At 36.3% G+C, this 26,348-nt stretch overlaps 1 long non-coding RNA gene across 1 annotated transcript; it reads right to left on the bottom strand.

Moving 5' to 3' along the window:
* Positions 1-13,172: 13,172 nt before the first annotated feature.
* On the bottom strand, positions 13,173-13,909 carry LOC116783766. Its single transcript, XR_004355818.1, has 3 exons — positions 13,867-13,909; positions 13,364-13,433; positions 13,173-13,272 (listed from the first exon to the last, which is right to left on the bottom strand). It is a non-coding gene; the product is annotated as an uncharacterized LOC116783766 (long non-coding RNA).
* Between the last annotated feature and the right edge of the window lie 12,439 nt (positions 13,910-26,348).

Raw genomic sequence — 26,348 nt, 5'->3', positions numbered from 1 at the left:
TTGACACAGCTTATTGCAAATATGTTCCAGAGATGAGAGCAGGCGCTAGCACTGCTGGAAGTGGGGCAAAGCATCGGATCTGTCTAACATATTACCTGTCTCTACTACTGCTGTGTTCAAACACTTCACGGACTTTCACATTATTTACCTTCAAAAAAGTCTGTAGTGGCAGCTGTGCCTTCATCTCTGATTTACATGGGGGGAAGTTAGAGCTAAACAACTTGCCTAAAGTCATAGAGGAAGTATACAGCAAATAGAGAAGTTAAATGTCAGATTAGTTCCCTGTTCATTAGACCTTTCTTCCTCATTAAATAGTTGTTGCTTTTGTAGATGAAAGTGAATGAGTTATTTACTGTGAAGTGCAGCATAGAACACAAATTCTAATGCCTTTACATGACCAGTCATAACATAGTAGATGAATCTGAGCAATTGCTTAATGCAAGCTGGGACATACTAGGAACCATGGCAAGATTTTTCTTGGAAATGCATTTAAGATGTATAAAAATTGAAATTATTTGTGTGTAAATAATTTACAGTTATATTCTCCATGAGTGGCAGAAAACTGGCTTGGTATTGAGCAGCAAACCACTACAAGTCAGTAGATTTGAAATGAGAGTGGATAATGAAAAACCTTTGCTCTTGGTTCACATGTTGTGCTATCACAGAAGTCAACCAGAGATGAGGTGCAGTCACTGAGTCTTGTGTGTGAAGAACCAAGAGATGTGATGTGGATGGTGGAAAACATTTAGGTATTTACAGTTTGTTATTGCATACCAGAGCAAGATAGTAAGATTAAGAATAACCACTTGTCAGATAACATCATATCAAGCATCTTTACTGGGATTGCACATCTTGATGCTTATCTCAGAATTCAGGGAACTATCCAGGAACGTTGTTTCACAAAATGTCTTCTTCCCTACATTTAGGATGATTCAGAGATAGAGAGAGGTAAGAGTGTCTGGTTACAGTCTTACCACAAGGTATCCTAGTGCAAGTTTAGTGAGACAGGTTAAATGAGACTGGAATAATTTTATATAATCATATGCAAAGAATCTTGTGCCATCCTATAGGACAAAACACTCTAAGTTGCTTTGCAAATCTGTGGGATTTCCATTAGATCCAGCCATCTGATTTTTCTCAGGTTGCTATTAATGGTCCCATCTATCACAATCCAGAGTGATATACAGTTCATCATCATTTCTCTCTACTTTGGCATTTAAAGAGTTTGTCGCAGTGGAGTGTTGCTGGAGGGTGCACTAGATGGCATTCTTGATAACTGTGCATCTCTCTATACAGTTACTGATGCTCAAATATGGTTTAGGGATTCCTGGAATAATTTCAGCAAGTGTGCTAAATTCCCCATCTGTGGCAGATGCTTAAATGCTACACATATAGTTCTGGCTGTATGTCATTTTCCTGGATACAGGTGAGTGGATGACTGGTGTTTAAGCTTTGACAGCTCGTTAACTAGTCATCATGGAATTGCTAGGTTGCCTGTTCAGAGATAGTAACCTCTGCAGTGTAAATCAGGTTGCCTCTACTGACTTCAAAGGGCTTTTTATAGTAGCTTCAGATTTGCCCCACTGCCTTTAAAACTTGTACCCCTTGAAAGCCCTCCTGTGAAGAAGCCTGGGGTACAAAACTATACTGACCTTCTTCATGACTTATTGTAGCATTCATCCTCTTCCCCCTTGTAATGCTTGGTACCACCAAGTTGTGTTTAATATTAGATAAAAACTAGCTTGAGGCAAATCCATTTCTGTTTACATTTTAAACTGCAGAGCATTCTTTGGGGATCCGTAAAAATAAAAGCCAACAGGGCCAATATCCATCTCTTCAAGGCCCTTATCTACACCATATAAATGAGCATAATCAGTATTTAGAGTTCTTGAAGGAGATAAACCTATTGTATTTACATTTTTGTTTGCCATCCAGGAAACTTCATATAAGATTTGTCATAAATAAATATTTATGAATTCAAGATAATATTTCTATCTGACACATATGTAGCTATGGGAGGATTTTATGCTGTATCAATGTAAAAGAATGAAGTGTGATCAAAATGTCTGTGTTAGTTTGATTCAAAATGTCTGAGAAGGAAATAATCTGTCAGTTAAGAATTATTACTCGCTAGAGGGATATTTATCAATCATTCTAACTGAAAAGGAAATCAAAGAGCAGACTCAACCTAAATATTCATCATTACTCTAGCTTTTGAGGTTTCAGATATGATTTCCTGGTCAGTGACTGTTTTTTTGAATAAACCCCTACAAGGCACAAGCAAAAGAGACTGTTGATGAAAGCAGCTTCTGTGTCTGTTCTTTATAGTCATCAGGCTATGATCATCAAGCATGATCTGAAGTTTTGAATCACTGAGTTGAAAGAGATCTTAAACCTTCGTCTAGTGTATATGAATGCTTAAAACAGTAGTGGTTTTAATCTATGTGAAATAACTTCTGACCATCATTTTCTGGTCACTGTTTGCATAGCATTATGGACATATGTTAAAACTAAGTAAATAAACAATCTAATCCAGTCAGATATGTAAATATTAAATATGTTGAACGTTAACTTGAATATTCAACTGAGCAAAGTGGGAAAGGAATGCAGAGTGTTGCAGTAGTATTTGTTTTTCATTAAAGGAGTTGCTTTATATGCTGTAAAACTATTTTAGTGTTAATAGACTGTATACAATCTTTTAAATTTATGTTCCTCCTAAACTTACCAAGTGTGTTATTTGGTTGTCCCTGTTATTAATTTTCCATTTGCACCTGTTTAAATACAGGGTTAAAGTGAGGTCAGTCACACTGTCATGTGCAACTAGTTCAGCCAAACAGTTTGCTGAGCATTGAAAATTATGGTCACTAATTGCCAAATAATGTCACCTGGAGTTTTATTTGTGTAACTGTGTCATCTTTTGTCTTTTGATACACAGGGGTGAACCTTTGCCTGTACTTCATTTTGCCTGTGGATTTTAGACTTCAGAGTAAGTTGGAGGGAAAAAAGCATGAAAATTTAGGGGAAACTGCCCAGATTGTTTTAGTGTCATCTCGTACTGAGTGATCTGATTTAGCAGAAAATGGTTTATCCAGCAAATTTAACTGTTTTTGAAATACATGCAAATATGTTGACATGTTCCAGTGTGTGCAGCATTTGAAATTACTCATCCAATGGCATACTTCAGTCAAAGGTTGACTGAGAGTTGTTCATAATATGCCTGTAGGCACTCTATCTGTGTGCTATGCTCAGCACAACCCTGTTACAGTAATAAGCAGCAGTTCCTTAAATAAAAAGGTTGACTATTGTTTTGAGTTTTTCATTATATATATTTTGTTCTACATGTCTAAGTATCTGGTCACCTCTTTCATATGTGACACCATTTCTGTTTCCCTATTCAATAAATTCCCATGCCAACATCAGCTCCCCAGACAAGCTCATGAACTGGTGCAGAACAAACACTTGTACATGCACATTTCATGAGTCAACCCCTATGGACATGTTAAGCAAACAAAAATTGACAGAAAAAATAGAAGCAACAGCAAGCATCATCAAACTGAATTTACTGGTTTTGTTCTAAATAAACAAGTATTTTACCTTGGCATTTTCTAGTTTAAATGCTGTTTATTTAATACACTTTCCCATAGCATCTGTTTCAAAACAAAAAATCTGTAAAGGTACAACTGCTTCATCCTCTAAAAGATCACATAGGCATTATAATGACTCAAAGGTGAATGTCAGGCTATTAACAAACCCCTAACTAGGTGAGCTTTAATTGATTCGAGGTTTCATAATGAGATTTCACACAGCTCTTTACAGTGTGGAGCTGCATGGAGTTGAGTCACATGTAATTTTTAAAGAGCAATTATAAGAATTCTTTGTTAGAATGCAATGCTCCCTGTAAAAAAGGAGGTGCTGCCTCAGTGCTCCCAAGAAATTACTGTATGATTCTTATGTCAAATATATTAAAAATGTACAAGTGTACATATATGTGTAAATGCAAATACATGCATATATACATGTATGTATGCAAAAATACACATATATACATATACACCTCTGTTTGTGTACATAAATATATAAAGTTACAAACATGCACACATGGCATTTTTATGTATTGTACAACTTTACAGCTGTAGACAAGAAATCAATCCAGCCATGTTTTGAATACAGGGGCTTTTGAATTTTTTTAAAGCTATGATATGAAGGTAATTTTAATTAGAAGTCCAAAAGAGGTCAATTTAAGATTCCTTTCTGTGCCAAGAAAGGCTAGTGCATAATTATGTTGTGCTTTTTTAAAATAAAATATCATTGGAACAGAAAAGGTTTCAAATAAATATTACTTTACTTAGGCTCTCAGTGAAAATAACAGTTTTCACAGTTCATTTGGTCTTGGTTTACTTCATGCAGCTGTGCATGGGAATCTGGTCTGCAGGTCATTATACAATTTTGATGTTCCTAGCTGAATCATGTGCAGAGATTGATTGAAAACATACTTCACCTTTGATGTGTTTTTTTTCCCCTGAGTTTGCCTTCATATTTAGTTCATTATGGTATTCCTGGAATGCTGAGTCTTTTTGACATTCATACACCCATGAGGGCAGCAAAAGGTCTAGCTTGCACTATTAGATGCAAATTACATCTAATATCCTATACTTAAATAAATCTCAAACTACTGCCTTAAATTTATAAATGCCAAGAAATATAAATAGAAAGCAACTTTGGATCATACTGACATGAAAAATACCATAACACAAAGATTTAGGCATTGATTTTTGACCTTAACTTTTCATTCTATGCTGTTCCTGGGTAAGTCAAAAGCTTAATATTAGACTTTATTGTATTCACTAGCAATCTTTCATATTCTACTGACGTTGCATGTCAAGAAAAAACACATAAAAATATGTGTTATATCACTAAGAGATGATGCAAATCTTTATTGAGTTTTTACCTCTTTTCATATTGAAGGCTGGTTAATCCCTTCCATTTTCTTTTACGGAGGGAAAAATAGACCACAAACGATCCAGAGGCATGAGACTAACTCTGACTAAAAAGTTATAGAAGCACCAAGCATGTATGTTTCTGAGGTAGATACACAGGGTATAGCTAGTAAACCTGACCATACTCAAATGTATCATTTGAGTTCCCCAGAACAGGTTCCCCAGAGAAGTGATGAATGTCCTGTCCCTGGAAGTGGTAAAGGCCAGGTTGGATGGGGCCCTGAGCAACTGGATCTAGTTGGTGGCATCTCTGCCCATGGCAAATGGGTTGAACTGTATGATATTTAAGGTCCCTTCCAATGCAATTCATTCTATGATTCTATGATCTTTTTGACCATAAGTAATTTCTCCGTGTCTGACAGTGGTATATTAGCTATCACTTTATTTGTCCCTACATTGCATAATTAAGCATAAACTGTATTTGTGAACTCCACATGGAAACATGTTTGTAAGAGAGTAGGTTATTAAAGAAGATAGAAAGTAAAAGAAATATTGAATTTCTGTATTCACATATTCTATGTAAAATATATCTTCTTGGATTTCCCACAAGAGACATTGACATATTACACAATGCTTGCTCTCATCACAGAGACCAGGTTATGGCTGACAATCTCTGAAAATTTGTGTTCAACCTGAAGTAGATATCAGCCACAGCCCCTTCCATGCACTTTGTAAATGGCATCTGGATAGGGTATAATCTGAGTCTGAGGTTCTTTTCAGCTTCCAGGAATAGTTCAATTCCTCTTTGCTTATCCTCAGGCAAATGCAATAACCACAGAGCTCCAGGTAACTTTGGCAGCTGGGGGAGGAAAGATAAATTCCAAATACTTGTTGAAACTTGTTTGTCACTTTGCAGAAAAGAATGCAGTATTCAGGAAATTTTAAACAGAAAGCAGACTTGAACAGCTACTCAGTAGCCAAGTCACAAAGGATGTGTCATTCTCAGAGGAGTCATGCTGACTTTTTTGGTTTCTTTCAGGCCAAAGAACCTTAGTTATTTTATCCATACCCTATTAGCTCTGACTACTAATCTAAGAAGAACTCCTTTTGGCAGAGGTAGGAATTAACTTTCATCTCCCACTTCCTAGGGAAGCCACTATGTCTTAAATAAATGGTTTAATTGTGCTGTGTCCTTCTCAAAAAATTCAGTGGCTGCGAAAACACTTCATATATTCTGGGGATCTGATCTAGTCTGTACGCACAAGCTCTACCCTGATAATGCTTACCAGGTCAGGAAGACCCTGGGGAAAATTCTGTGAATTCCTGATGACACCCAGCCTGGTCTTCATTGTGAACTTCACAGTGCAATGTTCAACAGTGCAATGTTGAACCATGTCAAAAAATTAATTCTTCTGTAATTGTGCAGAAGTTAAGCTCTTTGGAAAGTTTAAGGTCACAAAATACAACAACTGTGAAAAGTAGGTGCCTTTGGTGCTTCTGTGGCACCTGAACAGGGGCTTTCAGGAACATCATTTTGGATGTAGTTACCAAAATGTCAACCTTTTTCTAGATCCTTTTCTTTTTTTTTATTTTGGCTTTGGATTCAACCTTAAATCCCAGGCCAGATAACATCTTGCCCCTAAGCGAGATTTGTGTGCTCTTGTACACAGTGAGCTTAAGTTTGAAATGGGCTGGCTCTCTACATGTCAGCTTTACAGCTGTTTAACCATGAGAAAAATGATTTGAAGAGAGAGATTCTTTGGTCTTCTGAATATATATAGTGCCTAAATAAAAGGCTGTGTTTGATGCAAGCTCTCTATCAGCAGGTCAGTGTGATGAGTACAATGGTAAAGCAAGATGCCCTGAATCAGATCTTATTTCCAGCCTCAGGTAAAATCCTATTTTCAAAGGAAACACATCGCTATTGATTCAGAGAAGGCCAGAATTTCTTCTTGTAGTAATGTAGGGCATAAGTATTTAGCTAACATATGGAGCACTGCGTAATTTAACTACAAAATTCTAGGGTTCATTGAGGTTCAGATGGATTCTTCGTAAGTAGGAAAAGTCTCTATTTTGTTTTAATTGTAGAGATTATATTTTCATAGCAATATTATTATCTTACATGCTCATCTCTGAAGAGCTTGCTTTCTCCAAAAGCAGGAAATTATTCTGATAACAACAAAGAGTACATTTATGTAAATAGCATCTACAAAACCACTTCCTTTCAAGAAAGAACACAAATTATAGGGCAGAAGCTGTTTAGGCATTTTAAGTACTGGTAAAAGAACCAGGCATGATCACTAGAGCAACACAATAATTTTTATCAGCTATTTTCTATGAATTCAAGAAGTTGCAGTTTTGTCCCATGGGGTAAATTACCTCCTTGTCGTTGAAGATTATACAAGTGAAGGACCAGTTCATTAACCAGTGCATCTTAGTATCGATACAGACACGCAACTGGGGAACCTGCTTCTGTCAGTGGCAGGACAGTCTACTGATGGTAGACAGAAGATGAAGATTCTCGTGTGATTCAAGAGCTCCTGCTTCAGAGATGGAGATACCTGACAGGAGAAAATGTGTGATGTGTAGTTAGGCACAGACCTTCACATATCAGTGTATTTATCAAGGTACTGGGAAGAACCTGATGCCCTGGGACAGAAAAGTCTCTCAAGCTTTGCTTTTACAAGTACCTCAGCTTTCAGCCTTGTAAAAGTCTAGCAGAAGAGATGGTGCATGATCTGGAGAAAAGGGTTTTCTGTCCCACCAGAAATCTGTTCAGATCACTTGTGGGAGATACAAAGAAGTGGATGCTGCCAAAATTTGTATGTCTTCAGGAACAGAAATACCTAACAGAGACACAGTCTTGGTTTTCCTGATATAATAATGATCTGATATTATAGAATCACAGAATCACAGAATATACCAAGTTGGAAGGGATCCATAAGGATCGTCGAGTCCAACCCTTAGCCCTGCACAGAACCATCCCCAAGAGTCACACCATGTGCTCGAGAATATTGCCAAACACTTATTGAACTCTGGTAGGCTTGGTGCTGCGCCCACTTCCCTGGGGAGTCTGTTCCAGTGCCCAACTACCCTTTGGGTGAAGAACTTCTTTCTAATATCCAACCTAAAACTCTCATTACACAGCTTCAGGTCAGGACAGATTTGGTTCTGTCAGTGGTCACCACAGAGAAGAGATCAGTGCCCGCCCCTCCTCTTCCCCTCACAAGGAAGTTGTAGACTGTAACTCAACCTCCTCTTCTGCAGCTGAACAGACCAAGTGACCTCAGCCACTTCTCATACGGCTTCCCCTCAAGGTCCTTCACCATCTTTGTTGCCTTCCTTTGGACACTCTCTAACAGCTTAATACCTTTCTTATATTGTGGTGCCCAAAACTGCCACAATATTCAAGGTGAGGCCGCCCCAATGCAGAGCAGAGAGGGACAATCCCCTCTCTTGCCCGACTGGTGTTGCTGTGCCTGATGCCCCCCAGGACATGGTTGGCCCACCTGGCTACCAGGGCACTGTTGACTCATATTCAGCTTGCCATCAACTCAGACCCCCAGATCCCTTTCCTGGTGCTGCTTTCCAGTATCTCATTCCTCATTCTGTCCGTACATCCAGGTTTGCCCCATTCTAGGTGCAGAATCCAGCACTTTCCCTTGTGGAATTTCATATGGTTGGTGATTGCCCAGTCCTCTAATTTTTTGAGGTCTCTCTGGAGGGCTTCCCTGCCTTAGAGGAAGTCAACAGCTCCTCTCAGTTCTGTCATCTGCAAACTTGCTTAGTATCACTTCCAGTCCTGAGTCCAAGTTGTTTATGAAGATGCTGAAGAGCACAGAGCCCAGGATGGAGCCCTGTGGAACCCACTAGTGACAGGTCACCAGTCTCACTGCATTATGAGCACAGGTTTTCTTCCAGTCCTTAATGTAAGCTTACAATATGGTGTGGGTAATGAAGTGTAGCCATGATGAAATCCAGCAGTGTATTCCAGCAAACATAATACCTAAGCATAGACAAATTAGAATAAATTGTTAACAACTCTCTGTAGATGTCTCTGCTTTGTTATATTCAATAACTTCCAATTTTTGAAGCATATTCAAAAGATTTGGGGTTTTTTTACAGCACTTTAACCAAATACTTTGCTTTACATTGAGCATTTCCCATTACGGTCAATATTCAAAACAGGAAATGGCAAATATCTTTGTATTTACAGAACTCTAAAATTGAAGTTTTTGTTGGTTTGGTTGAAAATGAATTGTTACGAATTACATTTTTGAGAATTTTAATTTTTTTTCACTAGTTCCTCACCCTTAAGAGGATTATTCACTTAACAGGAATTTTTGCTAAGGACAACAGAAAATATTTCACTTGTTAAAACTCATATATCCCTCCTTGAGAGGCCCTTTCAATCTACTGTATGACGGATTTCTGAACCAGATTGCATCCACGCAATTTAATTTAATAGCTCTTGATATATTTAGTCTGCGTGAATTTCCTGATTCCCATTTTGAACCTAAATATGCACATATATTTAGGGACTCTGTAAGATGCTTGTAGCAATTAATTTAAATAATTATGCTTTGAGCTATCTATCATGTCTCAGAATAGGGTGTTTCGTGTTTGTTAGATGGATTTTACAAGATCATACAGAACAATGTTAAAATGTGTGGTAGGACTGATAGTGGTTTAGCCATATAGCAACCTATGGGAAAAATGTAAAAGCAGTGATTTCTGCATGAAATGTCAAAGATTATAAGGAAGTAATTTTCAGATTTAAGGCAACTTCAATCCCTTTAGTCTATTTGCAATCATGAACAGAATTTATGCACATGCAACTGTGGCATTTGACTGTTTGCACTACGTTATACAAAAGCAGAAGCCTGTCATTTAGTTTGTTGCACTCTCAAAGTCTCACCTAATAATCGGAAATAATTAATATTTCCAACTGTATTATCAGTAATGTCTGCTTTAAAAGACAACTAAGGGTCAAAAAAATTGGTTCTGATGATCACTCTTCCTTCCCTGTCTTCACCTTTCAAAATCTCGTAGAGCTTTTTGCCAGGAAGTCTTAGACACAAGTAGAAAGCACAGTTTCAACATTTACCTGTATTCCCACTCGTGAGGTTTTATCAATTATGTGAAGATAAACAGGTGGAGCACTAGAAAAAGTAGAATAGAGTGTACTCCTTGCCTGACGACGGTGGTCTTTGTCTTATTTCTGAGATTCATATGGGTTCTACAATTGCAAGTCTCAAAATAAATGAACTGTTCCATCTTACTAGTTGGAAGAGAGTTATAATAGACAATTACTTCATCTGTGTATATCTACAGCTATCAAAAAGTAATATTCTGAATTCCTTCAATGAGAGTAAGACTGAGGTTTTTAAAAAAACTCAACTTTTTTTAGCAAAAGTAGTTTAAAGTGACATCTGCAGAACAGTTGGGTGAGGGGAATCATTTGGTTTGAAAGCCACATTTCAAGGTAGCTAAATAGCTAGTCTTTCATTAGTTTTAGACCTCATAGTGTAAGCAAGAAAATTTTCACTCCATTTAACAACAGCTTTTTAGTAATCCTAACATTATCAAGACTTTAAAGAAGCAGCATATTGATTTCTTCCTCTGAAACTTTTAGAAAAAAACCCATGTATTATAGAAAAGGTTTCAGAGTAGATACAGGCTCAGCAGAAAAATTATAGGATCATTTGATTTCCTTTGTTTCCTTAGGAACACTTCTTGAAAAATCATGTCTCGGTCAGAGATGGACAGTCCAGGGAAGAATCATTTAACAAAAAGTAGCCCTCAAGGAACAGAAACATTCTGACATACTGGTGTTATACTAAATACTCTCACCAATGCCTGCAGCTGATTGCTTTAATAGGATTTATTATAAAGGACACATTAGAAACTTTATTTGTCAAGAGTGGATGTGGTCAATTCTGTCAACCTAAATAAATAATCTCTGCTTCTTTTATTTCACTTGTGTTCCTGTATGCCAGATGCAATTGTAGGGAAGTTAAGGGATTAAGAATATAGAGCAAGAAATTCAAAGAAATACGTCCCAAATTACCTGGTTTTAGTACTATAGTGCTTTTGTAAAGTTAAAAGTACTATTAAAAATAAGATAAAATTCTTTTTGGAATACTGTATTCTTTCTAGTTTAACTCTTCTACAGGTAAGTTATTACTTATGAATGGCACTTGAGGAGACAGAAACAGTAATAGCTCCGTGTCATTAAACTAACTGAACACATAGATGAGAAGCATTTATTTGAATGCAGATCAATGAATATAGAACTTGTTTAGACTTTTCTGTGTTCTGCCAAGCTCCAGAACATTGGCAGGGTGCAGGATGGTATGTATCAGTTCCCTGTAAGTCACTGAGCAATTTAGAAGCAAAGAATATCTGGGAAATGAGCGATCACCTGCATGAAAGGTCTGTTCGGAGGTTTAAAATAAATTTCCCTGATGATGTTTAGTGGGGCTAATGCCTTTTTTTAAAAAAACACAATGATGCAAACTAATGATTTTAATGGATTATTAAGTGTAAGTGCCAAAATCCCGAATCTTAATCGGTTCCTTTATGTGAAAGTAAAGTTTCCACATAAAATTGATTAAGACTGTGGATAAAATTAATATAAAATATAACTGGGGATTTTGTGTGTGTGTGACACTAACACTACCCACATCTGAGTATTGATAAATTGTTTACAAAGACACTCAATGTACATACTAAGTCTTTTTCATCTTTCAAACCACTATGCAGAATTGCATAGCAAATTAGAGGAAATTGAGTTCATCTTCTTTAGAGTATCTGTGGACTGGAGATGTTCATCAGACTGTAAAAAATGAATACTCCCAGAAAAAATAATTGTTTAAGAAGAAATACAATACTATTTAAAAAAATTAAGTGGGACTTGTCTATAGACATAAGGATCCATACAACTCTTCTGTCAATCTTCTGATTATTGACAGATAGTAAGCTAGGCATTATAGCCAGTCATTCCCTTTGCATCAAGAAAATTTACAAAATTAGAAATTAAACTCTTTTGTAAAACAAAATCCTTGATCATGATAAAAATTCAAAAAGACAAATGGACTGTATAACCTCCTTAATGCATTTGTAAAAGAGTAAGTACTCAATTTCATGAAATATTTGGTTCCCAGATCAGTCACTGTTTCTTCTTCAGTAAGTTTTTTAATTGTTATTTTTCTTGTAAGTTAAAGTGGACTGGTTTTGAGCTTTACAATTGTTCTTTGTTCCTCTGCAGTTCTCAGCATGAAAAATGTTTATAAGGTAGGGACAAATTAAACTTTTCAGATTCAGCTATAAAATATTAAAAAGTAATGCAAGGAGATGCAGATCAAACAACAGTAAGAACTGAGTTGAGGTGATCAAGTGTTTTATTTTTCTCATGTTGCATTCCATTGGTCTTTATTTTAATATAACAATGTCATAATAGAAGAAAATAGATCAAGATGAATCAGTACAGTTGCTTTGTGGATATGTTTAGTTTATACAGTCATAGTCCAAAATGATGAGAAGAAAAATGCCAGTGCCACAGCTGCTATTTCCCAAATTTCAGTTTTCCCAATAACTGGAAAAGAAGCACATGAAATGTTGTCAGATTATTTAGAGATCCAAATTTCTAATAAAGATGTTAAACTATAATTTGTAGCTGCTTCAAAAGATTGTAAGAAAAAGAATTGACAGCAATATGTATTGAAAACTGGGATAGATAACAAAGTTGAAGGTGGCATTATGGCTGCAGGGACTTCTGTGTGCTTTGCAAAGACTCTTAAAAGGTTATTGGTAGAAAGGAGAAACAAGAGAGCTAATGCTCATCTTGTCTCTGGAACTAATCTTTTTCTTCTACGTTCCAAAAAACGCCTCGCAGGCAAAACATCACCTCTAACCTTGTTTTCTGTTCTGTGTATTTTATTAACCTTTCTTTTCTAAGTCTACAGTTTTCACCCAAGCACAGTCCTGATAGCAATCTAGGTTGACTGATTATTACTTTTTTACAATGAATGAGGTGTTACCATGATATTATTTCAGCAAAAAGGCCATGTTTAGTTGCCATGGCAATTAAACAATAACTGTCTATCAGAGTTGTCAGTCCAGCTACTGCTTTCAAGTGCCAAATTTTACCTATTTTTTTTTTTTTTAGTCAGTATTACTTCATTCAGGTAATGCAGCTGAGCTTGTTCTGAAGCAGGAAACAAGCAGTTGTGGACCCATTGTAGCTGGATACATGTCTAGGCATCCATGGTATGAGTTGGTGTCAGTCAAGTACTAGACTCAAAGAACCAATGAGTTAATCTCTTTGTCACAGCTGAGATGACAGATAAATATGTGTTAAGCTCTATGTGACAGTGACCTTTGGGAAGTACAGACAACATTTCCTATCAAAATTCTACAATCACCATGAATATCCTTGGGTTTCCAGTCTTTTGACCATTCTGGGACTAATTTGGGGCTCAACCAAAGATTTATCTGTAAAAAAAAAAATGCAAGAATAAAACACAAAACATGCAGATATTTGACTTGCTTCTTCTTTGAAGGGCACTTACTTAAAGGACATGATTTTCATAGAAAAAAAGTAAGCTTTTGTACCCTTGTGGTTTCCTTAGGTTATCAGTGTTATGGGTTTGGGAGCTAAGTTCCTATGTGGGATATACAGTTTAGTCATCTCTGGACTGGATAGGAGCACATGACACAGAGAAATGCAGCCCTGCCTCCTGTTCATAGGTCAAATGCAGGGAAACTGTGACTGTGTTCATAGGTCAAATGCAGCTGTGGTTCACTTTATTGGGGATCACTCATATCCAGGATGCTTCAGAGCATGGTCTAGATATGTGTCTAAATATAGACAGAGTTTCAGACTAGCAACACCAGGTGATGTATTCTCAGCAGCAATTTCTCACACCTTGTTGCCAAAATCAATGTGGTCTGTGCACATCTTTTGTCTTTATAATTTCAGTTTTTGGATCTGCACCTGATTAAAGAAATGTTCTAATCAATGAAACATCTATGAACAAGCAAAACCAGCTCACTTAACTTGTTAGACCACCTGACAGATGGTAACTGCTGGTGTTCTTCTTGACAATAGACTGTTCCTTTATGCAGTACATTTAGTAAATAGAAACTGTCTCCCAAGTTGTAGACCAATTTTTTTTTTTCTATTGAACCTTGTCATCAAACTCCTAAGTCAGATATTCTGGTAACCAAAAAATTCAGGAATTTTACAGCTGAGACACAAACTATGCTATTGTATTGACCATTTTCATTTATACCAATCACTATTAGAAGGTTATTTGAATAATCAGTTTACCAGTTATAAGTAGATTGTTTCACAAATAGTAATTTGACTTTTTATTTTTCAATTACTTTTTCCTTACCAGTCTATATCAAACTGTTCACCTCTTAAATTAACATGCTGGCATTAAAGTAATTAGTTTGTCAGTTACTGAGGAGATAGAGGAATAAAAAGCCGGAGGATGAAAGAGAAGCTCCTAAAATTTATCCGCAAGTGAATAAAATTTTCTTCTATCAATACTGAACTGCTTCAATTATTTCCAACCAAGATCCCTAAAAACTAACATTTCTATATCCCTTGTCTGAGGTAGTGCCTTACAGGGTACTAAGATCTCCGCTAGGCCATCCCCTCTTCTAATACCCCATACGGATTTGTGAAGCCCTCTTGCCCCCAAATTCTGTTGAAAAGTTCTCATCAATGTTGAAGCATGTTCAGGCTAGAAGGAACATATGAAGTAACAGTCCCAAAGAGTTTCTTTAATTTTTATTCTGACAATCTCTTTTTATTATTACTGGAGATCTTGTTGTATGCTTTGCCTCAGAACTTCCATACTAGAAATTTTTTATTCTGTCTCTTCATTGATGCCCCTTTTACTTTCTTATTTTTGCCTTTTCATTTTCCTTATCTCGTTCTAACAGTACATCCCTTGGTTACTTCACCTCTAGTGCTGCTCTTTTTGCAGTCCTGGACCTGACATGATTTTGGCCAGCTATCACTCCCTCCCCCATAATCTTCTGGTTTTATATCTTCACACCTCAGGCTTTTTTAAGAGGAACTATCTGGTGATTCATCAGAATATAGCTCTGTATCCTAGATCTTTCTTTATATTTCAGTGTTTTGTGATAACAATCAGAAAAATTGTGGACTACTTCTGTTAACCGTAACCACAACGAAGGAACTTGGAGTGCACCCTGTCTAAGCAACTTGCCCTGAACTACAGGAAAAGAGAAGTGTATGCTGCCTCTATTGTTAAAAACAATAAACATCCTGAAAAGGTAGGTCACCAGCAGTGCTCATCCCAGAAGACATGAAAATGGAGAGAAGGAGAGAGAGAGAGTGTTTTCCTGAATTCCAATGAGCCATTATATCAGATTTGCTTTCACTATGGCCAGGGATTCACATTCAAGATAAACTAACAAAAGAGATTTTATTTAGTAACAGGCAAGTTTTAATAGGGTCAGACATACAACAGGAGAGCATGTCACAGCTACTGACTTCTCAGTCTAAACAAAAACAAATTAACTTCTCAGCCTGTTTGCTTATAGAGGGAAGGTGCCTCAGCTCATTTGTAAGGCTACCTTTTCTTGACCACTGAAGGATGCAGTCACAGTACTTACAGAAAAGAGCTTCAATATCAGACAACAGGTAAATTTGAAATCTTGGCTAACTTAATTCCTCTCTTTAACAATCTCTTTCTTACAAGAATAAAACCAGGGATTTTGTTATTATTTATCCCCTTCACTCAAAAGGAAGCAAGTTAAAAGAGGGGGAAAAGTAATCTGTGCCTTTAAAAAATAAAAGAATTCTGTCTTGTTCAAATTAAGCTAAAATGTTTTCAGCAACATAAGCAGAGAAAAAGCCTTTCAGTCAACGGAGGCAACATTAGTATAAAAGCGCTCTTTTAGAAACTCTTTTCCTACCACTGTTTGAAATGAGAAAAAATATCCACGTGTTATTTTCCTACAAGTATAAAAGTATTCTATTAGTACTTTTTAATTTCCTGATAGCACCTTTTGCATAAAGGATTCTGACATAAATTTTAACAAATTCTTTCCATAAGGAAAAGCTGAAGGTAGCATTGTGGAAGAGGCTGGAATGCCTGTTGGTATGATTTCACAATATATGCAGTTGTGTAACAGGAACTTCACTTGAGAGTGTATTTTCAGTCAATATGTTTTATAATTCCATAAAGTGTATCAGAATCAATATGTTGAACTGAATTTTGCTAGCCTATCAGTTTCTGAATTTAGACATTCTGTGTCTACTTGGTCAGACTCTAAACTTCTCTAGCTCTAGAAACATGACACAGAGCCATTACGGGGAAAAAACAAGGAGCCCCCAGCTGTCTTTGTTAAACCAGTATGCTGTGTATCGTTCTTTTTTTTGTTGTTTTTTTTTTCCACTGTATGAGGAAATAATCTTAATAGCATCTTCTCAAAAAGGATTTTCAGTTCAGTATTTTATAATAAAGCTCTGTCTTTTCCTTCCCTTAATGTAAGAAATGAAGAGCCGATTGAAGGACCATATGGCTTAGAAGTTCTTATTTGTTTAGTTAGATGATACCACAGACAGGAAATCAACGTATAGGAATTTCACAACCACATTTCCATCTGTTTTATGTGGGTGATGCCATCAAAGAAGCTGACAAGTCTCAGAAATCCTCCAGCATATGTCAGCTTTTGGTAGTGCTACAGGTCCAAAGACCATTCTCTCACCTGCCTCAAGCAGCAGGAGGAGCCAAAATTGGAGATGATCTCTGTGGAAGACCTATGGTTAGACAACATGGTTAGTTTGGAGCTGTGATATTTCTGGTTTTAGCTGCATTTGAAAAGATATACCATCTTTTGTCATGGAAGTTCTGGTGTAATTGGTACCAGCTGAAATAAATTTCAGTATACAAATATCAAAACAAGATTTTTAAATAATATATTGGCAGGCTATAAATCTGCTCATCAGGTGCAGGGTCTACTGAGAGTTGCTAGTTACTGGAGAGCATAAAGGGCCCCTTCTGAAATCAGACATTAAATCTCACAGTCTTTGTATGCTTTGAAGTCATTCCCACTCTCCATGTCTGCAGGGTTTAAAAAAAAATGGATTTGTGTGTCACTCAAAAGGAGAGATCAATTGAAACATTTAGAAATATTATTAGTGTCATTTACATGTCATGGAGAGTCTTGTAACTACGCTAGTTTTGATGATTTTCTCTCACATAAAAGAAGTTCAAGCTGCTCATTCTAATTACTGTTCTCAAAATACCGGAGAAATGGTCAATTACAAATTCAGCCTCTAAAGAGGAATTTAATCAAGAGAAGAGAATTTTCATTCTTGTATAAATAATCAAGTGAATTTTGCAATTTGCATTCAACTGCTGGTGCTTTCACTTGCAGGTCTTAATTAGGATCACTATTGCATCTTGTAGACAGCTAGACTATTAGTATTGTTGGTAGCTTGCCACCATATTTGGCAGCCCAACAGAATTGCAAAAGCTGAAAAATAAGCCTATTTAAAAAGTCAGCAAAGCCAACATCCTTTCTGAAAGCTTTAATCTAGGTTTCCATATGCTGTACCTCTGCTGAGGGTAAAAATTATCAACCTACTGCTCTGCTTCCATCTCTCAGAGCATTTTCTCTGAATACAATTTGAGAAAAAAAATACTTGCTTTTTACTGTCAGTTTGGATATTGATTATCATTTTCAGATTCTTCTTCCTTTCATGTAAGCCCTCTTGAGAAGGCTACTTAGGACTAAAGAGAAAGAACACCTCTACTGTTTGTAAGTACGTTTGGGCTGTGTGATGGTTTGTATATCCTTAAATGAAAACAGAATTCATCCTCATATTTTTGTTGTACTTTATACTGTGTTCCTTCACAAGGTTGACTTTACCGGCAAATTTGGAGTTCACTAATTCTAAGGAACAGATCATTAAAATCAGACAGGCTATAGGACACAATAGAGAAAAACCTGAAGAAAGACAATGGCAGTTCTATTTTTGCCACTGCTGTGAATCTTTTTTTAGACCACAGGTTCCTCCATTTCCTTTCTTACCCATTGCTGTCTATTTAATGTGTAAACTCCTCTCAATGATTTGTTCATTCTATGAGTTTGTATAATGCTTAATATAATGGTCCTTCAGTATTGGGAGCTAGATGGAATATCAATAAAAGCAACAAATAATAATAATTATAACGCAACAGAAAATAATTAGTTCCTCATTAAGCCCATCTACAAAAGATATCAATTACTGATTAAGTGCTATTAATATGTGAGCTTCAGATGAGAATATCACAGAGTAAAGATCCAGGGAATCATACACTTACAAAGGGAACAAACCAATCTGTCTTATCTTTGTTTACTAAGAAACAGCATCTTTATCTCCTGATCCATAATGCTTGCATGCTAAAGAGCATTTCCTTTCCTTTTGTTTTGGGTTAGAAGAGTATTGTAAAGTAACCAAAAGAAATTAGAAGGCAACAACCTCTTAAGTGATTTGGGTACCTAATGAATGTAGAATTTTGGGGACGGTTTCACCTGAATAAACCGTGTAGGTTGAAGAATCCCCTATGAGGTTTGAATATCACCACAGAATCTAACAGCAGTAGAAACTCTAAATGGGACCTCTATTGCACAAAGTCAAATGTCTTTTTTAACCTCTGCTACAGATTAAATCTAGAGGACAATGCAGAAAATACAGTATTTACCAGATTCAATTTTTCTTTTGTATGGTTCTGTACTTACTTTATCTTAAGTGATATCTTTTCAGGTAGTTGAAATGTGCAGTGGTTTCATTCCCAGAAGCAAGTGAACTTTTCCTTATTCAAGTGATTTGATACAGTACATTACAAACACAGCAAAATTCACAGCAGTAAGAAATATATTCACTTTGTCTAGAGATGCTTTCACAGTTTCCTGTTGATGCCAGTATTTGCAGCCACTTCTTGTTGGGATATTTCTCCCCTGTCCTCCCCCCTTAGTCTCCTCCCCTCACCCTTTCTTTTCTAATTTTCCTTTCTCTTTTCATTTTCCTTTCTTTTTTTTTTCCTTTCTTCCTTCCTGCCTTCCCTCCTTTCTCCCTCTCTATTTATTACCTTGGTCTGTTCAGTTCTATACTGATTGTCCTTTAATTATGGTACAAAACATAAAGTTTCATAGATGTAGACTTTTATTTTTTTTTTAGGATTTTTAATCCACTATATAAGGTGGTAATTATAAGAAAAAAAAGATAAATCTAAAGTAGATTCAGGATAGGTTATTTCTGCTTAATTTGGAAGGAAAAAAAATTCTTGTCCGCCTATGGAAACACTAGTATTATTATCTTAACTGTTTTCAATATATTTAAATAGATACATATTAATACACATAAAACTACCTGTATCAAGAAGGTTCAGTAATACTCTTTGCCTAAATGAAGTCTACCTTGATCAATTATTATAACTCCATAAAAGGAAGATATTGCCTCTCATTAGTTTAGCTATTCACATGTAACACTAATCTGAGACTCCAAATATGAGAGCACAAGCAGCACAGGAGCAGGATGAGCTCCTTTCTCTGGAGATATACTGTGATCTCCTGCAGTCCCACTTTGATTTCCCATGCGTGCTCTCTGTGTGGTGGCTGTAAAGGATCACAGTCACTCATACTGGGTCCCAGACCCTCTTAGGAATAATTTTTATGCACTACTTTGCTAGACGACCTTCATGCTGGCAGGAAAAGGCAAAAAATGTGGATATTCCTGTGGTCTGACTGCCCACAGAGCTAGAGAGGGAAGCTGGAGGTGCAGGTGGGTTTTTTTCCTCCACACGGCCTTAGTTCATGGGTTGGACCTATCACAGTAGTAGCAAAGCAGAAATTTGATGCTACTACTACTAGAAGTGATATGAAAGGAAATAGAGATGGTAGGTTAAGACAAAATTATTATAAGCAGGAATCATGAGTAGTTGTTCCAAAGACCAAGAGAAATATTTTTGCTAGGATCACAGGCTTTCTAGAAAGGAGTAAAAAGAAATTCTTCTTTACATGATACTTGTGTTGTGCTTGGGCACTAAATTATAGCAAACAGCATCTATTGCATAGAAATAGTCACCAAATCTTGAATGAGCAATTCTAATGTAAAATGTAATTGGAGAATATTATATGTGATCAGGACTCACACACCAGGAAAAAAAAAAAAAGGAAAAAGAAAAATAAAATAGGACAAGAATAACACAAGCAAAGAAATAGAAAGCTTCAGAATGAAGCTTAGGCGTATTGTTCCATCTCAGTACAGGAAGTAGCAGACTGATACTTCTGGACAGTCTCCAGAGGCCCCTTCTGAACCCAAAAGGTCTGTGATTTCACATGATTCTGTGTGAGCAACCCACTTTTGGTTTTCACACATACTTCAGCAGAAGTCCAACTGAGCGACTTGCAATCATTTCAGGATTTGCTTAAAAGACGATAATAGTAATTTTTAATACATAAATTTATTACTGTTTTCGATATATGTGGTTTTGATGTTATTACTTTCTCCAAGGTTAGGCTGAGCAGTGTTTTCAATATATCAGATGTGAAAATAATAAATACAAAAATTCTTGGTGTTTTTATGCTTTTATGAATATACAGTAAAGATTTTCTGATGTGTGCTATAGGAGAAACTGGAATCTCAGATAATAAAATTAATTAGCGTAGTTCCACTAGCTTAAAGAACAGATAGAAGAAATAGGGAAAGTTGTACCCTATTGGCTTTTTAACTTGAAACCATCATACAAAGATTACTGTTAGAGCAGGAGAGGTGGTCATTTAAAAGTCAAAACACAGAAAAAACCATAATCTGATTACTTCTAATGCCAATATCATAAGGTCACTGTCAGGTTCTTTGCTGTCTGACTGATGACTTTTGGTCTTTGGAAGCTGGCGACACTCCAGGTGATGCGCGAGCTGCCACAGCCCACCCACAGATGTTTCATTAAAGAACCGGGATATTAATAGTGTCCCAGTAATTCCACATCAGCTTGTCTGAACTGGCTCCCTTACAAGATTGTGAAGCAGACCCTGTTCCTTACATACCAGCTGGCTCTGGTCCTACTGGTCTCTGCCCATCTGCTTTTTGCTGTATGCTGACCACTACGTTTGATTATTTTTCATTTCTAGACCAGTGGTCAAAGTGGCCTGTATAAGCAGGTTTAACATTGCTGTGGACCAAATAATATTCTAATCTGTACACATAAAAGTAGAATGTAGAACATCACAAATACAAATAGAGATTAATACCATAGTCATGAAAACAAATATGGACTGTCATACAACTGAAATTGTTTAATTGTTTAAGGTTTTTCTGCTTTGAGACAGAACCATAAAAATAAACTTTCATCTTACAAAATTTGGCTCTGTGGGTCCCAGAATTATGAAATTAGTGTAATTATATCCCAAACATACTTATAGCAAATATCTCTAACTGTGCAATTAGAACTTGAACTGATCCAATTATGTGATGTAATGGTGTAGAGTAATTATGCATAATGACACAATTATAATTTGTGATTATATCATAAAGAGGATTCTGAAACTTGCAGAAAGAACACTGGGCACAAACTGACACTCTTCGTTTTAAGCTGAAAGGACTCATCTGTTTCAGACATCAATTCCAAAATATTTATACCATGTTACAAATAAATGCTGTATTAGCTTAAAAAGAAGAAAAAAACGGATGAGTCAGAGATTTAGTTGCTAAAAATGATTTCTAGTGACAGGGGAATGTGGCATTCACAGTGGCAATGTCTAGAGCTGTTTAAAATACACTTTTTTAAAAGTTACAAAAGGAAATTTTTACTATGCCTGTTAGAAATTCTGACCTACTAGTCTGCCTTGACACTTTTCATCAGAGTACCTAAGTATCTTTCCTAGTAGTTACAATGATATATAAAAGAACATATAGCAGTAAAACTTCGAGAATTTATATAAAAATATTTTTATAACAGGAAAATACATTTTAGGGCAGGTAGGTATTTCATCATTGTTTTTCAAAAGAGATTTTCTTCAGCTGAGAGCAAACAACACACATCCACTACAGAGATATTGAAGGTGGAATAGCTCTCTGGAGACATCTACCAGCTCCTATATTTCTCACTGAGTCTAAAGTCATATTTTCTCAAAGGAGTTCTGTCTTTTCTATCTAAACAATGGGAGTGAAGCCAAGTGGCTCATAATAGCACTGTGACATTGAGCATGGGGAGGCCTGGAAAACACTGAGGACAAATCTAGGTATTCTTGTTCTAACATCAAGAAGCATTGCAAAGTAATTTCAGACTACCTTTCGAGGCATCCCTACAGCTTACTCTTACAAACTTTAAATTATAGAAGTGAAGACGATGGCCACTACGCTTTCTGTGAATGAACTCCAAATCTCTTATTATTTGCAAGAAGTGTATTATAATACCAAACTGTCAAAATGTTATAAATATAACTCTCATTACCAACACCATTTAGCTATTTGAAATGCTTCTGCAAAACTTGCTCTACATTATTGTTCAACACAGCGTTTGTAAACAGTAGGAAAATTTTATTCTAAAGATGCTTCTACGATGACATTTGTCGCTACGGATGGGATTAATCTGACTAAATTGTGGACATCTGCTTTGAGTTAATTGTATAGGGGTACCACTGTTATTATCATAGATTTGTGAATATATTCAGTTCTTATCTCACTGAAGTAGATTTTTAAAAGAACTCAGATGAATCAGACTAGAATGTCTGTTTTCAGTTTAAGAGGATAAATTATTTCATTATGCCCAATGACAATGGGATTGGTTTATTTTTGGACAATGATACTAGGAAAAGTACTGGTAAATTTATTATATAACTTGTATTTATCACTGGAAAAGATGCTTTGCATGTGCATCAGCTTTTGCAACTCTAAGTAGAATTTTTCATGGACAGCTAATTTACATTTACATCTGAATTATCTGAACTTTGATGCTGTGGGAGACTTCTCATTTTGAAAGATGGTTGAAGGTACAAACATCATCACAGACATTACAATCTGTGCTGCTCTTGAAGTGCTGTTCTGAGCATTACTACTCCATAATTGAGTTTTAGTCAAGTTGTTGTATTGGTCTAATACTTTCAGTAGGCAGAGTTTTGAAAGGAGGTATAATGTCCTTTATTACACCAACCCCATACAATCAGGAAAAAAAGCTTTGAGGCTTACAGGTTCACAAAAGGACACAGCAGAAAATCTTACCTTATGTTTTAAATACATTTTTCTTGTAAAGAAGATTATACCTCTCTTCGTTCTGATTTTCCTAGAGTTACTTTAATATAGAATATATTTTTGCCTTTCCTAGAAATCCTGACTTTTCCTTTCTATTTCTGAATCAGTAAATAAACCGAAAGAGAAAACACAGCAACACATAAAACCTAAAGAACAAAAGTATTTACCATGGAGTTGAGGAATATGTGGCTAGCAAACGAAGGATGAGTGAGATTTAAAGAAAGATTGAGGTATAGTAATCTAAGAAGGAGGTGTACTTCCCACTGAAATAGGTTAGACATACTTTCTTATTCTGTGAAGGTTTTTAAGACTACAGTGATTATCCTTGTGGGTGTATTGAGAATCCAAGAATCCAAATCACAGCTCTAGGGAAATATACTCATTTGAGATACAGAAAACTCAGACTTGTATTTGTGTTTGGTCATGCTGGTTTTTTTCCAGGCCAAGTATCTAGGCTTGTTCTGCATGATTCTGATTTTGAAGTAAATGTGAGCTTTTACCTTAAACCAGAGAAATCTTGCTGACAGTGTCCTTGTGAAAAGCTTCTCTTTTGACAATTCAAAGATTTCTTAAAAGATTTCTGAAAAGATTTCCAAGTCAGGTTTTCTTTCTTCTAACACAGATTAGGAAGAAATAAATGAATCAAAAGTTATGATTTATTTACGGTGACAAAAAATAGGAAGAGAAAGACTTAGGGAACAAGAAGATCGTTTCTGAATTCTTTCAAAAGGAGAAAAGGCAAGAAGATATTCATACTGAAATGGCTAATAAAAAGAGACAAAGGAATGCAGGAGGGAGGGATAGTGCAGGTGACGGCTCTCAGTCTCTCAGGAAGAGAGACAGATCCTGGCAGTCTCTTAGACAGTACCTATGGAAGAAATAACATAATACAGAATGACTATGTGCCAAAGAAGACTGAAAATGGGGGAAGACTGGTTCTGATGATGAATAAAACAACAATAATATGAACATTGTCCAGTCTTGGTCATGAGAAACTTCAACTCTTGTGTGTAACTTCATTGGTACATAAGGAACAAAATGCATTTAATGGCATTGACTTCCCTTACTGTTTCTTTCCTTAATTAATATATCTGAAAAATTAATGTACATTTGGTGTGTATATATAGAGTGCACCAGCACTGACAGCTTTAATTAAGTAATCAGTTATTACACACTATGTAGCTACTTAAGATTATTACTCAGAAGACTTTCTTCATTAGCTACAGCTTTGATACTCCAATAAAAGATATAGCGACATCCTACTGGACAGTTTCCAAAGAAATTGCAAGAACTTAGAAACTATTAAATGCTGAATCCAAAGCAAATATTTAGTAAGCTGATCTTTTTAATCTTTCATATTTTTAGTGTTAACAAAAGTCAGGCAAGAGGATTTGAATTTAGATATCCTGAGTAAATGTGCCAAGCCTTGCAGTTTCAGCGGTTCCAAGATCTCATTTGGTTCTTTTACGTGAAGAGTGGTGGGTTGGAAGAGTCAAAGTAGGAGATGGTCACAGAAGTATTATCTGATAAACTGCTTGGAAGAATAATTACAGATGATTAAGATGAAGTTGATTAAGATGAAGGTCTCTTTTCCTGGAGATTGACTGTCCAAGTTTATGCTAAAATTTTGATTGAAATACTTCTATCATTCAAGGTCGTAAACACTCTCAAATACATTTCCTTAGTTATTTAGAGGCTTTTAAAACATTCAAGTCGATGTTATTACTGTAAAGCCAAGAATAAATTTTCAGCTGGCATTGAAAAGCCTATAACTAAAAATAGGTTAGTGGTACTCAAGGACAAATGTTCTCACAAAAGCATATGTGACTGTGGGTGATGAACTAAATGGTCAATGCCAGTGAACAAATAAAGGAGGATATTTGGTAACCTTTCCCAGCACCAGATGTAGATGTGTAGAGATCTCTCGCCTGAAGCCTTAAAGACTTGGCACTATTTGTGCTATTTGTGGCTGATATCTGTTTATGGACAGGAGTGACAATAGTCAAGAACTCCCCAAGAAACTAACCTAAGAGACAAAGCCTCTTTCATGATAAGAAAGCTTGTACTGTCTTTTCTGGATGAGTAAAAGAGACTGTGTGTATTAGAGCATGTCTGTATGATTATTAAGTGGTAGCTGAAGAAACATTTGTTCAAACTGTGTAATGGTCAGATATATAGTTGTTTTGTTTTTGTTTTGTTTTTTTTTAATTTATTTATATTTTTGATGAAAAACAACATGAGCTGGCAATGTGAGCTCACAGCCCAGAAAGCCAACTGAATCCTGGACTGCACCAAAAGCAGTGTGACCAGCAGGCTGAAGGAGGTGATTCTGCCCCTTTACTCCGCTTTTGTGAGATCCCACTTGGAGATTGCCCAGGGAGGTTGTAGATGCCCCAGCCCTGTTAATGTTCGAGGCCGGATTGGATAATGTCCTGAGCAACCTGGTCTACTGGGGGGTGTCCCTGACCATGGCAAGGGGGCTAGATGATTCTTAAGGTCCATCTCAATCCCTTAACATTCTATGATTCTATGATATAGTTGACTATAATCAATATACTCAGTGTATAGCTGCCTGGCTACATCCTTTCGTAGGAAGAAATCCATGTTCTGTTTGTGAAAGTAGCCATCTAATCTGTGGCTGGTTATTCAGACTTTGTGATTTTATGGGAAATGTACTCTTTCCCCCAAAATACACCTCTGCCTACCGCAACTAGTTGGGCCCATAAGTTGTGATCAGGAAATTATGCTCTTCATAGCTAGCCAGTCAATGCAATCTGCCATCTCACATTTAGTAAGACATTTGAATGAAGAAGTGAGAGCTTGAACAATTTAGTTTAAGATCTTAGATGGAAACAACTAGAAACAACACCCAAAACCTTTTCTTCTAAGTGGCAGAAACTTTCAATGAGTTTCAGCTGTTTATGATCAGGAGAAAGATGAGAAAGCTGAAGGGAAGTGGTAGAAGAGTGAGTTTTGTAAAGGTTCAGGGCTCTATCTTTAGGAAAAAACCCTGTGTTTAAGGTTGAGATACACCTGACCTACGTAGACACTTCTCTTAAATAGATGCGAATCATGCTTTAAAAAAATCTTACTTCATTCCACTGACTATAAAGGGAATTTAGAAATCT

Source organism: Chiroxiphia lanceolata, chromosome 1 (genome assembly GCF_009829145.1).
Source record: "Chiroxiphia lanceolata isolate bChiLan1 chromosome 1, bChiLan1.pri, whole genome shotgun sequence".
Taxonomy (NCBI): Eukaryota; Metazoa; Chordata; class Aves; order Passeriformes; family Pipridae; genus Chiroxiphia; species Chiroxiphia lanceolata.
This window is presented reverse-complemented; position numbering and strand designations above follow the sequence as displayed.